This window comes from Camelus ferus, chromosome 24 (genome assembly GCF_009834535.1).
Source record: "Camelus ferus isolate YT-003-E chromosome 24, BCGSAC_Cfer_1.0, whole genome shotgun sequence".
In the NCBI taxonomy this organism is placed as follows: domain Eukaryota; kingdom Metazoa; phylum Chordata; class Mammalia; order Artiodactyla; family Camelidae; genus Camelus; species Camelus ferus.
Genome location: NC_045719.1, coordinates 13,542,411 through 13,554,692, shown reverse-complemented (window position 1 = coordinate 13,554,692; position 12,282 = coordinate 13,542,411). Strand labels below are relative to the sequence as shown.

At 34.4% G+C, this 12,282-nt stretch overlaps 1 long non-coding RNA gene across 1 annotated transcript; it reads left to right on the top strand.

Moving 5' to 3' along the window:
• Nucleotides 1–720: 720 nt before the first annotated feature.
• Nucleotides 721–8,380, top strand: LOC116659518. The gene is made up of 3 exons (XR_004314877.1): nucleotides 721–731; nucleotides 4,131–4,142; nucleotides 8,251–8,380. It is a non-coding gene; the product is annotated as an uncharacterized LOC116659518 (long non-coding RNA).
• Nucleotides 8,381–12,282: the final 3,902 nt, after the last annotated feature.

The following is a 12,282-nucleotide window of genomic DNA, read 5'->3' as shown; positions in this document are numbered from 1 at the left end:
CATTATGGCTTTTTAAGCAAAAGATAATTCATAAGGTAATAAAAAGTATTGTTCCAAACAATTCCAAACAAAGAGTGATATTTGCAACGTTCCTTATAACACAAAGAGAAATCTAAATATCAGGAAAAGTGGGGCCAAGAACCGTGATTTTACAGCATCCACCATTAAGCAAATTATAAAATATTAAAGGGAGATTATGCAAAACAACTAAGATTAATTGCTGCTAATTGATGAAAGTCACAAAACCGAGTGTTGGATTCATTTGTGCTGCTAATGTCATTTACAAGGTTAATTACTACGTCACCTCACAGTCCCCAGTTGTTTTTCATATTGTGGCAGAAAATGTATGAACAGATGGACCAGAATAACATCTGGCTTAGGTGAGCAGTAAGAGTACAGCTGACATTTTTGAATGATTCCCTTCACTTGCACAGTGTCAGGAATAGAAACTAGTAAGAGAGAAGGATGGGTGCCAAAAATAAACAACTTAATATATACTTATTAGCATACTGGCCCTTGCTAAGTCCCAGAGTAAATGTCATAATCAACATCTAACAGGGCTACAGTGATGTTCTTATTGATATAATCTCTTCAAGAATACTTATATTTAATTCTGTCAATTTGTCATTAAATCTTAATTCCCCAGCCTTGCTCCCAAATATGCTTTTGCATGCAAATCTGAATAATACCTTCTATTTTATGGGAAAGTCACAGTATTTAAAACTTACAGTGTCCTTCCTGACCCTCAGATACCTTATAAATTAGATATTACTATCATGATTTCCAAATTAATAACCAAAACCCAGAAATACTATATCCTAGGTTAAAAAGGTAGCAAATGGCAAAACAAAGATATCAAACCAGAATTATTGCCTTTTACCTATTACAGTCACATTTGGAGCTATATTATATCAGTACCAGGAAGAAGAAAGCCTTTGATAATAATAATTAGACTGTTAGGAACTTTACAGCTACAATTTGCAAATTTCATTTCTTGCTATGTTTTAAGTAATATTATAGTAATTTTGCTATTCATAATGATTCAGATATAAGAAATTTGATTCCACATATCCTAGTATAACATGATTTCAGTCTTATTTCACCTGTTAAACATATTAATCTTTCAATGGCCTGGAAATTTTCCCAGGTGTGGCCTGGGGATTTCTGGTTTGCAGAGTTGTCTCACACAATTCAAGGTGAATACACACATCCAAATAAGACAATGCAGCCTCACTAGAAAAGAGATCATTGTCAGAAATATGAGATTGTGGCTATTCTTAAAACATATTTGTGTGTATCTTTCAACATGTTTGTGTGCTATGTTTGTTCTTGCTAAAGGCCTGCACTGTTCTGGTTTTGCTCATTACAAAAGAGCACAGGCTACGCATGACACATCAGAGAGGTGGTTCCAGGGTGAGCTCTCTTGGCCTTAATTTCACTCTGCAAGGTATAATAATGTTGCTGCTGTCTTGTCAGGAAGGAAACCCTGAATGCTGCACGTGTAATTAATTATCACTATTGTCGTTACCACTGAGATCCAGCGAGGCACACTCCGCCTGGCTTTGTTCTGTTCGTCAGGGATGTTTCCTGATGCATTCCCTTTCTCTATTATAGAGCTCCAGGGCCGCTTTCTGTCCTGAGAGCCGATGTTGTTTTTGTACCTTTGAACATAAGAAATTAAAGAAGAAAGATGGTTATTCAAGCTGTATTTTCTCCTTTTTTTCCCCTTAGATGATTTTTCAGTCATAATTCCCTTTCTTTTTGAGCTCATCAATATACATGAGTCTCGGGAAATTTTTTTTTATTCTTGTTTTTTATTGAAGTGTATTCCATTTACAGTGTTAATTTCAGGTGTACAGCAAAGCGATTCAGTTATACATATACATACATATTTTTTTCAGATTCTTTTCTATTATAGCTCATTGCAAGAAATTGAATATAGTTGCCTGTGCTATACAGTAGGTCCCTGTTGTTAATCCATTTTATATATAATAATGTGTATATATTAATCCTAAATTCCTAATCTATCTCTCCCGTCCTCATTTTTCCTCTGGTAACCACAGTTTGTTTTCTATGTCAGATAAAGACAAATATCATATTATGTCACTTATATGTGGAATCTAAAAAAAAAGAAAACAAAAAGACACATTTTTTATTCACAAACCAGAAATAGACTCACGGACATAGAAAATATTTTATTAGGATAATTTCAGTATAAAGAATAATTCAGTACACATACCTGTGTAAGTCTATATCTGTATAACAGACTATAAGTAATTCTTCTGAAGAAACATGGAGGATTATCTGCACCACTGAAATCTAGTTTGTTCAAATTTATTATTCATGTCAGTAGGAACCAGGTAGTGCGTAGTACACAGACTACTACAGATTATTTTTATCAGCTTTATTGAGATATAATTTACATACTATACAATTCACCCATTTAAAGTGTACAATTCAGTGGATATTTTAGTTTATTCACAGAGTCGTACAACCATCACTACAGTCAATTTTAAAACAATTTCAACACTCCAAAGAGAAATCCTATGACCACTAGCAGTTACCCTCCATTTCCTCCCAATTTCCGCCAACCCAGTCCTAGAACAGTATGAATCAAAATATTTTCTGTCCTTGTAGATTTGCCTATTCTGGACACTTTATATAAATTAAATTTTAAAATATATGTTCTTTTATAACTAACTTCGTCCACTTTGATTAATCATTTCTAAGTTCATCTTACTGTAGCAAATATAAGTACTTTATCTCTTTTTATTGCTTAACAATAGCCTATTGGTTAGACTAACTGCATTTTATGTATCCGTTCATCAGTTGATGGGCATTTGGGCTGCTTCCATTTTTGGGGTACTATGACTAGTGCTGCTAAGATCATTTGTGCTCAAGATTTGATGTAGACAAATATTTTAATTACTCCTTGATATTTGCAAAGGAGTATATTCACTGAGTTATAAGGCACTTCTGTGTTTAAACTTTAAGGAGCTATCAGATTGTTTCCAAAGAGGCTACACCGTTTTACGGTCTCACCAGAAATGTATCAGATTTCCAGTTGCTCCATGCCATTGTCAGCATTTGTTCTTACCTGCCATTTTGACTATACTCATCCTTCTGGTTATATCTCATTTTTTATATTGAATTGTATTCCCCTAATGGCTAGTGAAATGGAGCATCTTTTCTTGTATTTATTAGCCATTTCTATCTTCTCTGGAAAAGCATCTTTTGGATCCTTTGCCCAATGGCCTTTTATTTTTGAGTTGTAATAGTTTATATTAAAGAAAGTTTTGTTTAACACATGTCATGAATATTTAGTCCTCTATTTTCCTTAAAGACTCTTATTGTTTTAGCTCTTAGGTTTATAATACATTTTTAGCTGATTTTTTATATAATGTGATTTTTCTCCACGTGGATATCCAGTTGGCCTAAAACCAATACCTGAAGAGATTATTTTCTGATAATTATGTTCCTATCTTATACCATTCTAAATCCCCTCTTGATTTCTTTCACAAATCCAGGTTGCTCTTTAGCTAGCTCCATATTTGCAATTACTCATCCTACTAAGGACAGATGTTTTACCCTAAACCCTAATCTGTCTACATCTGAAACTACTTCCCCAGCTCATCCTAACCTGCTGCCTGAAGCTCTAGTTTTTAGCAGACTTACCCCTGGTGAATCCAACTTCTTACTATTTTTAAATCTGTCTTATTACTTTGATTCCTTTCAAACTTAATTTTTCACTCCGATTGCTGATATGATCCCTTCCCTGATGAGCTCCACCCTCAGGAATATCTTCTTTCTCACTTCTACCAGACCAGTCATTCTATCCTGTCTAGTCACTTACCAGTCTAGCGTTCTGAATCCCCATTAACTTAGTCGAGATCTAAACCCTTTAACATCAGTTGTCTTTTTAAAATTCTATATACACCTATCTTTAAACAGTTTCTACCATCATAGCCACCATACTCTACCTTGAGCTGGAACATGGCAAAGAGGACAACTGTGGCCTGTCTGGGCAAACATATATTCAACATTGGAACTCCAGGAATTAAATGCTGACATACTAACTCACGGGTAATACTTTGGTGATACTTCTATGTTTACAAGCATCCACTATAAAGTATAAGAATACTGTACGTTTTCACCCTCACCTAGGTTTCTTTTCAGTCTGCAGCTGCAGCCGCCTTCAGGAACCTACTAGAAATAGTGGCTGGTGCATCCCTTGAGGTCTAATTCCTCTAAATAATATCCATCCTACAGTCTCCGTTTTTCATCCTACACTCTGACTAGAGCTTTTATGACAAATAGTAATGGTACCAATATGAAAGTAGTACCAAACATTTATTGAATATTTATTTATATTACAGAGAGTGTGTTTAACAAAACTAATTGAATCCTCACAAAGACCATATTGACAAGTATCATCATCCCTTTTATACCAGAGGTAGAAACTCAAATTCAGAAAAGTTAAAATATTTGTCCAAGACATACAGCTATTAAGGAACATATCTATTATTAAGATCTGGTTGTACCAGATCCTATAAGTTGTGCTCTGAGTATTCTACTACAATTCTACATTCTCTGCCTCTGTCTCTGTCTGTCTGTCTGATATGTGTGTGTGTGTGTGTGTGTACACAGTCTTTACAACATGGCAGCAGTAATAGTATCTTTTGATGATTGAGAGAAAAGTAATAGATTGATTAAAACTGCACGTAACGGGGCACACTAGAACAAAACCATGAGTGAGGCGGGGAGAGGAGGAGGGAAAGTTCACTAGTGTGAGGGGCTTTGCAAGTTCTGAATTTATTCATCTGCTGATGAGATTTACTAAGTATTTTTAAAAACTCAAGATGCTCTGCAAATGTGTTGTCTGTACCATGTGTAATACTGTGCTAGAGAAGTGAGGCCTGATAATGATAATGAGAACTTTTTACAAAGTGCTTTCCAATGCATTATCTCATTGAATTCCAATTAAATTAGATACTGCACTCTAGAGTTTTGTCTCAGTTTTATATAATGCTGATGACCCATGTGTCATATGGTAGTAATCTAGAGAATATTCAAGGCATTGCAGCAGACATATCACTCCACCTAAGAGTGAATATTCCAAAAACTGAGCTGGAACGTTTCACCTTAAAATCAGTTATATATCATGATGAATAATAAGTAGATTGAGTACCTCTCCTACTTTTCCGTAAGTGTTTAATGTTCAGCGTAATCAGAGGAAGAAACTTGTTCAGAAACTCTAATATGCCTTTTGAGCCTAGTACCATACTCTGTGCACGTGGTTGGCTCCATGAATACTAACACTAAACAGCCTTGCTCATAACGATAACTTGTAAAATAAGAAAAAAAAAATATTGCTTGACACTTATCTGAAATTATTTTAAGCAGATCATTCTGTGTAATACTTTAATTCCTAGAGATGCCATTTCTGTGTGATGTAGTCACTTTATTTCATGCCTGTGTGTGGGTGTGTGAGAGAGAGAGAGAGAAGGATGGGAGAGGGAGAGAAAGACAGACTATGTACATCGGGCTGGGATAGATGTCAGGTAGTTAAGATTTATTTGTTATATATGGGGGTGTAACTACTGTTGCATAATATAGATTAGGGTTAATAAGTAGAAAATTGTGCAATAGAAATGAAAGTAACATTAACGTCCATTGGTTCAACCACATAGAATACATAATCTTTTTTTCAAATAAACTCATAAGAAATGTATTCATATCTGCTAGCAGCTGATGTAATCTTGCTATTCTTATTGAAAACACCCATATTTTCATATTAAGAATCATCAATTTTCATGTCTTAGCAAAATCTTCTGTTAAATTGATCCTCCAAAACTTCCATCACAAATTCTCAAGTGTGTTGATAAATCATTGCTTGGTATTTTGTCATGGATTTTGTATTTCAGTAAAGTATGCAGCATCCGGCCCAGGTTAAAGGCATATAGTTATTCTACCTAAACAAGTTTTTCAACATTATTTCATAGTATCTTCCTGCATTAGTGGATATGAATGTCCTATTTCCCTCTAACTCTTTTTTTTGTTTTATAATTTCACTTTCCTCTGACCTAAGGAAAAAAAAAGTTTCATTTGTACACAAAGGGAAAGATAAGTCACCGAACTAGGATAATTTACATTTTTATTGTTGTTCTGTGCTAATTTCTCATGTGTTGAGTAATCCTAAGGGATGTTATGAATGCTATTAATATGCACTGACTATACAAGGGACAAATTGCTGTGTGACACTGTTTAATATGTTAACAAAAATTCAGTTTCTCCTTGTGATGACCTCTATTCTTTGCTGAGAAAACTATAAACATTGACATGGAATTTTAGACAGAAATAAACTACATGGAAAATTGTGGGCAAAGAAATACCTCCTTGGGGGTCTTAAACATGCATTACATATTTACAGTTTTAAGGGTACATTAGGTAATGCCTATTAAACACGAGTCATTACGTTTGTTATTTAAGCATAGAAACCAGGGTTGGCAAGCTACAGCCTGCAGCCCAAATCTGACCCACTGCCGATTTTTGCAAATAAAGTTTTATTGGAACATAACCATCCACATTCATTTATGTGCTATTTGTAGATGCTTTCCTGCTACAAAGGCAGAGTTAAGTTACTGCTACCGAGAGATTATATGGTCCCCAAAGCCTAAAGTATTTACTCTGGCCTTTTAAGAAAAATGTTGCCAACAATAATATAAACAAATATAAATATAGATTTTTAAATTATAAAAATCCTTAATAAGAAGAATTAATTTTAACATCTGTTATTTACATGCTATACCAGGTGATTTTGAACAATTTACATTAATTAACCTCATTTAATGCTCATCTTATAAGGTAGACACTGTTAGTATCTCTATTTTCCAAAAGATGAAAAACGTGAGTCCTAGAGAATTCGAATAGATACCCAAGGTCACACAGCTAGTAAAGGACAGATGCTAAGATTTCGTGAACTAAAGCAATCTAATTCCAAATAGAGTCACGTATTTGTGCATCTTATATTCAACTCAAGTACCCGGAAATAAATTAGAGTTTGGAAAAAAGAAGTTAAATAAAGAATAATCCAATGATTTTATGTTGGCATTTGTAAAAATCTATCATTGAAAAAAAAAGATTCATTGGAGACATAATTCACCAAATTTGTAGATATTTGATTCTGAATTCCTAAATTCACAATCTTTGAAATATTTTCTTTCATTCCACAGTTGTCCTTCTTGTTGATTGTTTCTTTGCTGTGCAGAAGCTTTTCAGTCTGATGTAGTCGCACTTAACTTATTTCTGCTTTTGTTGCTTGTGATTTTGGTGTCATATCCAAAAAACTCATGGTTAAGATCAATGTCAAGGAGTTTTTTTCTATGTTTTCTTTTAGGAATATTACAGATTCAGGTCTTCAATTTAAGTATTTAATCCATTTATAGTTAATTTTTGTGAGTGGTAAAAATCAGGGACCTATTTAATTCTTCTGCATGTAATTATACAGCTTTTCCAGCACCATTTACTAAAGAGACCATCCTTTACCCATTGAGTATTCTTGTCCTCCTTGTCAAATATTAGCTAACTATATATGTAAGGATTTATTTCTAAGTTGGGAAAATATTTGCAAACTATCTGTCAGATAAGGGGTTAATAATCAAAATATATAAGGGACTCATACAACTCAATAGAAAATAAAAAGAAACAACCTAAATAACAAAGGGGAAAGGAATTGAAAAGACATTTTTTCCTAAAGAGGACATGCGAATGGTCAACAGGTACATAAAAAGGTGCTCAACATCACTAATCATCAGGAAAATGCAAGTCAAAATCACGGTGCGATATCACCTCACACCAGTTAGAACGACCATCATCAAAAAGACAAGCGATAAAAAGTGCTGGCAAGTATGTGGAGTAAAATGAACTCCTGTGTGCTGATGGTAGGAATGTAAATTGATACAGCCTCTAGGAAAAACAGTTTGGAGGTTTCTCAAAAAATTTAAAATAGAACTACTGTATGATCCAGTAATCCTATTTCTGGGTATACATCCAAAGAAGATGAAAATACTTTCTCAAGGAGATATCTGTATTTCCATATTCACTGCATGAATGGATAAAGAAGATGTGAGATGTGGAATCTGTAATAGCCAGACTCATGGAAACAGAGAGTAGAATTGTAGTTACCCAAGGCTAGGGGTGCGGGAAATGGGGAGATGTTTGTGAAAGGGTACACACCCACTTACAAATAAGATCTGAGGATCCAATGTACAGCATGATGACTGTAGTTAACATCACTGTGTTATATACTTGAGCGTTGCTAAGACAGTATGTCTTAAATGTTCTCACCACGAAACAGAAGTATGTGAGGTGACAGAGTAGTAGTTAACTCTACTGTGGTAATCATTTCATAATATATATGTGTATAAAATCATCACATTATACACCTAAAACTTACACAATGTTGTATGTCAATAAAGCTGGAAAAAATGTTGAGATAATGCCTTAAATTATAATACATGACCTATTATTAAGAACAAGTTTAATGCCATGGATAAACAGTAGAAATGGAAAGCCAGTGTCTAAGGTTAGTAATAAACCTGATGCACAGAATTCATCCAAAATGCAGATTACTGTATCATAAATTCACACCATAACCCAATTCAGTAACCTCAGGACCGTTAAGTTAAATTTGAGTCTCTGAGTGAACTATTTATGGACTTATTCCTGACAGAAAATGAAGTCTTTTGGAATATGACTTCTCAATAATAGCAGCACATAAGTGCTATGCCAGTAATTAATAATTTTTTTAAACTTCCTTTTACTTCTTTACTAGGTTAACAAAGTCTTCCAATGATCATGCCTTCCGGACTTTTCCTTTCTTGAATAAAATCGTCCATCACTCTAGCCAGAGTGTGTCCCCAAAGTTTCTGCAGACCATTTTCCTGTCTCCTTGACTATTGTAAATAATGGAATGGACTCTAAAATTAGCTCTTAGAAGACCAATATGCTAATTTAGTTCTGCTGCTGTTATTTCCTTTGATTTTTATTTTCTGGAAGAAAAAAAAAGTATCCCTCTGTTTATAGCTGTAACAGAAGTATTCTTTGCTATCTACACTTTCATGATAAATATTACTCTTATTCACTCAATAGTAAAAATGAGACACTAAATGTTAGGAACAGAGATAAAAGGGAAAGAAAGAGGTGAAGGAAGCACAGGCTACCATTACTGAATAGAGATACAGCTCATTTAGGATGGAATATAAATAGTAAGGAATAAAGTTCATGAACTTTAGAATTTTTCTAAGTTGCTTTCAGATGCAAGGAAGATTTGAAGCACTACATTTCATCAATGTTAGGTGCCGAATCTCAGATATCCCACTTTTTATTGGGTCAAGGGGATGACATTTAACATTTCTCAATCACTGTTTTCTCATTTGAAAAGTGAACAATCATCATATCTGTTCTGTGAAAATCCCAAAGATGTGTAAGGATCTGTTATAAAATGAGAAAATAAATTGCAGGAAAAATTGAAAATGTAGAGAACTTAACATTCTCCATTGCTGTTTGGAAGATGGAAAGTGAACAAGGGACTCTTGTACAAATAAATTTGATAATAAAATCAGAAGAATGAAACAGTGATTTCCAGTAATGGTTTTGTGAACACGTGGAGAACTTTGAGTGAGGGTCTTGACTGGACCAGCAGAAATACAGAAGCATGTTGAAGAGGGAACTGGAACAACTTGATAATAAATGGGTTGACAAAAGGTCAAATATCCTTCAGCTATGAGGAAGCTGGCCTAAATCTACTTACAACTGAATGGAAGGGGTAAACCTTAGGTTAGGCAAAGATTCTTATGTTTTAGTGGCGGAAGGGCTCCTAATTAATATAGATAAAAAGCACCAACAGTTAGTGTGCTCTCATGTTAAATCTGTTAAGGAATAAAAAGTGATAAGCATTTTTTAACCTAAAGTAGAGCATTCTTATTAAATACCTTCCCTATATAAATTGGATGGTCCTTCAGAATTTTGACTAGTAGTAGAAAGTAGAAATTCAAATAGTCGTTTGTTGGATGCATGCTGTCTCTGTAGAGCAGTACGTCTGTATACAAGCTCTCTCTCTCACCTACACACAGACACACACACACAGACACACACACACACACACTCACCCTCCATAATAAGCAAACATGACGATTGTTTTATTCAGTAGAGATTGGAAAGGAAATCCATTAGGGACAAAGTCCACAGTGTAATTAAAACTAACAAAGTTTCTTTTGCTTTGTTTCCAGGCCTCTGGCTTGTACGTGAAAGAACTCTGTCTACCCTAATACTTCCTCATTTTTAATATCTTCCCTGACTTTAATTACCTTTACTCAGTCCTATAAATTTATTACTTTTTTAAAAAAGAAAAATGAGAGAGATGAATTTGTTTGCTGAAGACCTTTACCAAGCTTTCACAGCTGGAGCTATTTCCAGTAGCAATATTGCTAGTAATTAAAGTAAACATGGAACTCCCACCTCTACTTTCCACAGGTTTTAGGCCCCAGCCTTGTTCCTCAACTCTAAAATTAATTCTAATTTAATATTTTGATGAATATCTCATATTTCTTTTCACATCTTGGTTTACTCTAGGTTTTTTTTTTTTTTTTTTTTTTAATTGCACTCAAGTACGTTCTATGCCTGGGTACATCTGCATCAAGATGCCTATCTTTTTCTAAAGCAAAGATTTCCCAGGATCCTGCTTGCCAATCTTTAAGCACGGTCATTGCATAATTAGGATGCTTTTTCTTTTAAAAGCAAAAACCATGTGAAATTTCATGTGTTCAGTTTGTTTTGTATAACCTTGAAAGAATTAAAAGACTAAAAGACAGTAATGACAATACTACTGTGGATTTGCCAATGTAGTATTTTTATTATTCAAATTGAATTACGTTACTACAGTGGATTACACGGCTCGTTCCTGATGATTTTAAACATGGAAATGCTGTCTCTGCACTTGAGATAAAACAATAATTAAAAGAAAATGTAAATGTTAGGAAGCCAAGATAACTTTTCAAAAGCACTTGCCGGAGATAAGGATAGAGATCATCAAATATGTACTCATGCTTGTTGATTAAAAAAATAAACTGGGAGTATTATGACAGACCAGAGATGTTTGCATTTTGACAGGATACTCTAGAAAAAAACATGAATTACAATAAGAACAAAACTTCTGCTGAAATACAGCGGAAGTTCCCATCATAGTGCCTGACACGACTAACTTCCTCACAACTAAATAGGATGTAAAATGTTAAGTTTCTGTTGCCTCTTGATGAATCAGAAGATCGGGGAAAAATAGGCCTGCATTCCTGATGGACAGCCAGCTACTAAAGCTGGACAGAATAGGGTTACCTTTTATGTGCGGCAAATTATCTCTCGTTCATGATATCCCCTGTGCAGCTTTTTTTTTTTCAACCAAACAATATTCTCATTTTCCTGAACTACACATTATAGTCTCATCTGCTCTATCTACGTCCCAGCTACAGATGTTCTAATCTACACTCATTCCGAACTTGCAATTCTCCAAATATCTCTTTCTTTCCTACAAAAATATGTCTTTGCATATGCTCTCGTTTCCCCTGATACATCCCCTCTTCTTTTCCTGTGAATTTGTTTTTGTTTTAGTGATTCTTGAAAGGAGTGCCCAAGTATCCTTGCCTTCGTGAAATCTTCTCTGACTCATTCAAGCAAAGTGTTTATTCCTCCTAATTTACCAAGTACATAGTTTTGTTTTACATTATTGCACTGTTAACACAACTTCTATTTAGCCCCTGTCCTTCCATACTAGACAGTTACACGAGTGCATGGACCATGTATTATGTTATCTTCTAAAATTCAACACTAAGTAAAGTGCCTGGCATGTTTTAGTACTCAAATCAACGCATTTTTGTTAAAGTTAGTTTCTCATTGAACAGTTGGTGAAGATTTTTTTTTTCTTTTTCTTTTTGTATACCATCAGGTGATGTTTAATTCCATTTATTTCTTATTCCATTTGAGTCCCTATATTTAAATGCATTAAGGTCCTATATCTAACTGGTTAAAAGTGAAACAAGTGAACAAGGGCTTAGCTTTGCAATTTTTGTGTCAATAGAGGAATTTAATTTCCTTGTCTCTTACCATCTTATTATTACTCAAACATAATAGTAACTGTGAAGGGCCAACAGTTTGAAAAAGTCTGATTGAGGACAGAACCAGGACTAGAACATAGGCTGCTTCTCACTTATTTCCCTGCCCCTGGTTTGT